The sequence below is a fragment of the Staurois parvus genome, unplaced genomic scaffold (genome assembly GCF_062004578.1).
Source record: "Staurois parvus isolate SC_StPar_1 unplaced genomic scaffold, SC_StPar_1.0 ptg000179l, whole genome shotgun sequence".
NCBI lineage: Eukaryota > Metazoa > Chordata > Amphibia > Anura > Ranidae > Staurois > Staurois parvus.
Window position 1 is genome coordinate 3,200,001 of NW_028317975.1, and position 3,069 is coordinate 3,203,069.

A 3,069-nucleotide genomic window follows, 5' to 3' on the forward strand; every position below is an offset into this window, starting at 1 on the left:
TCTACCTTCAGCTTGTTCAATGAAACTTAGACAATAAAACCTGGAAGCTGATTGGTTTCTATGAAGAGCTGCACCAGAGAATGCACTCTCCAGTAAATCAACCTCTAAGGCTAGGTTCACACCTATACAGGTTGCATTTGCGCCATTTCTGCATTGCATTTGCCGCATTTTGCATTTGTTTTAAATTTCTTTTACATTTTTTTTTGTTGCTAGGCAGATTTAAAATGCAAAACGAGACGAAAACGCAATACATGGTTTTCTGCAGCATTTCTATTGAAGTCTGTGGAACCAAAAACGCAACTTTTTTGCGTTCAAAAAAATCCCTGACCCTTTCCAAAAAGCGTACTGGCTGAAAACGCGGAGATGTGAACCTGTCACATAGGAAATCATGTTAAATGGCCTGTAGTGCATTTCTGCAAAACGCGGCAGAGAACGTATAGGTGTGATCCTAGGGTCATAAAGTGATCAGTGTTAATAAAAAGCACTGACACTGTACTAATGGCGCTGGGCAGGAATGAACATCTGGGGTGATCAAAGGGTTAACTGTGTGTGTTTTACTGTGTTCACTGTGTGTACCTAAGGCTACTTTCACACTAGCTTTGTAAGCAGGCGTTAGACAGGCTTTTGGGAAGCATTTTTAATGCTCCTTAAACACCTATAAAAATTCTACACATGGCCGCACAGTGTGCTGTTCACACTGAAGCGTTAGCGTCACGGCCAGGGGCGGACTGACAACTCATGGGGCCCCCGGGCAATAGGGGATCATGGGGCCCCTGTGTCCTTTCCCAAACTCAAAAAAGCCCATGAAAAAGGTACCATGGACATCTCATGGGGCCATCTACTGACCCCGGGCCCTCGAGCAGTGCCCGAGTTTCCAAATGGTCAGTCCGCCGCTGGTCGCGGCAAAATTGACACCTCATGTCGAGTCAGGAGCAGTTGAAGCATCCCATTCAAGTCTATGGGGATGGTCCTCAAACGCCTGGCAGGCATTTGCGGGGCATTTGTGAGGCGGTTGCAAGGCGTTTGGAGCGTTAATACCATTGCACTTCATTGTAGGCGTTTGTGTTGCGGTTTTAGCGCTTGGCAAACACCTAATCAAACACCTCAAAAACGCGCAAGGGGCATTTGGGGAGAGTTTGAGGAGCGTTTAAAATGCTTCCCAAACGCCTGTCAAATGCTATAGAGGCATTTGGCAAGTGTTAGAAATTAGTCAAGTGTGAACGAGCCCTTACTGTGTAAGCATGCTGCTTTGTATGGCTGTGCTATGCAGAGCCATACAAAGCAGTGTTCTGGAGCTGACAGGGGAGAGATCTGTATTGTTTGCATACAGACCTCTCCCCTGTCAGGATTACTCAGCGATCGTCTATGGGACAGGGGCGGACTGACCATTTGGAAACTTGGGCACTGCTCGAGGGCCCGGGGTCAGTAAGGGGCCCCATGAGATGCCCCTGGTACCTTTTTCATAGGCTTTTTTGAGTTTTGGCAAGGATACAGGGGCCCCATGATCCCCTATTGCCCGGGGGCCCCATGAGTTGTCAGTCCACCCCTGCTATGGGGCATCACTGGCCAGGACCTGGTGAGCAAAATCTGTAGCAGCCAATGGCGGCGCGGGCAGGGCCTACCCAGAAATACAAAATCATGTATATGTATGTGATTTTGCGCAGCCCTGCCACCCCGCAGCAGTATTTCTGCTATAGGGCAGTCAGGAAGTGGTTAATAAGCCAAAAAATCAAATGATGTGGAGGAGATGAGGACAGAACATTGAGCCCCGGTTCACATATATGCGTTGCTGTACATCGCATGTGATTCGCACAGGAACCGCACCACATTCCTGTGCGAATCACATGCGATTTGCGTGCGGTGCGATCGGAGTCGTACATTTATATGGCTCTAATCTCACCGCTCCCGCACCAAACACGTGCAGGACCCTTTTTTTGGGTCCGCACTAGAATCGGATGGCACGGGTATTCACACCTATGCGATCTGTTTCTGCACATCACACCGCGCTTTCGGGGTGCTGTTAACATACACACCCGCAGCAGTTCGCATGAACGGGGTGCGATTCTGATGCGGTGCGGAATTCGCACAGAAAACGCTGCAAATTCCACACCACATCTGTGTGAACCCGGGCTTATACCGTAAATAATTTTTCAAAAAAAACATGAAAATAATATAAAAAATAAAAGACCAAAACTGATGTAGAGGGGGTGAGGACAGGACATGGAGTTTCATCGCACTTTTTTCTTCTCTTGTAGATCAGTTCCGGTGTCTTTCAAGGACTCGCCATCCTCTGGTAATTCTTCTCACATACCTGACGCGGTGGGATTGTGCGGATTGCCGGTGATCTGGTCCCGGTATTGTCATTTCAGCTGCAGCACGCCAGAAGTTAATAAGACGTCTCTCTGCCTTCCATATTAATCAGGCAGAGGGCTCCGGAGATTTCCTGCGAGCGGGTCTCTCCGCACCGACCTCCGAGCGGCACCTTGTTCCAGTTTATTGGTTTACTTTCATATCAGCGTGGAGCAATGACAAGCGCTGACCCTACGCCGCCGGGGGCGCACCGCTCTATATTCATTCATTGGATATCTCGATTCCTCGCCTAAAATACTCTGCATGGCTGTTAATTGGAGAAATAAAAACAGAGCCAAAGCAGTGACCTGCTGACGGTTCATTTATTCTATTCTTTTTAAGGTTTAATAAGAAAGAAAAAATGATTTGGCGTTCATTGCTGGAAGATTTTATGCTGAGAAGTGCAGAATAGGTCCCCCCTGGGAGAAGACAGAGCAGATGTGGTGTAGGGGCAACTAGGCAGCAGTCCTGTTCAGAGGCATTATCTAGCAGTTCTTTTAATCCCCTAAAGCTGCAATGTGTCTTATTATTAACTCTTTTGTTTTTCATATATTCTGCTTGCAGTTTGCTAACAATTAAATATGAAGTATCGCCACAATGTCTTGTTGAATCCACTAGGACATCAAGTACATGTAGCTCTTGATCCCGTTCAGTTATGTGCTGTGGTTAGGAAATAAAAAGGATATTTTATTTCTGCCTTTTCCACCCCAGGCTGAAGCC

At 47.3% G+C, this 3,069-nt stretch overlaps 1 long non-coding RNA gene across 1 annotated transcript in view; it reads left to right on the plus strand.

Annotated features, from left to right (window-relative positions):
• LOC149462249 (uncharacterized) overlaps positions 1-2,680 on the plus strand; it is a 41,359-nt gene extending 38,679 nt beyond the window's left edge. Inside the window, exon 2 of the long non-coding RNA XR_016312687.1 lies at positions 2,256-2,680. This is a non-coding gene — a long non-coding RNA (uncharacterized LOC149462249). The remainder of the gene's footprint in view (positions 1-2,255) is intronic.
• The last annotated feature ends 389 nt before the right edge of the window (positions 2,681-3,069 follow it).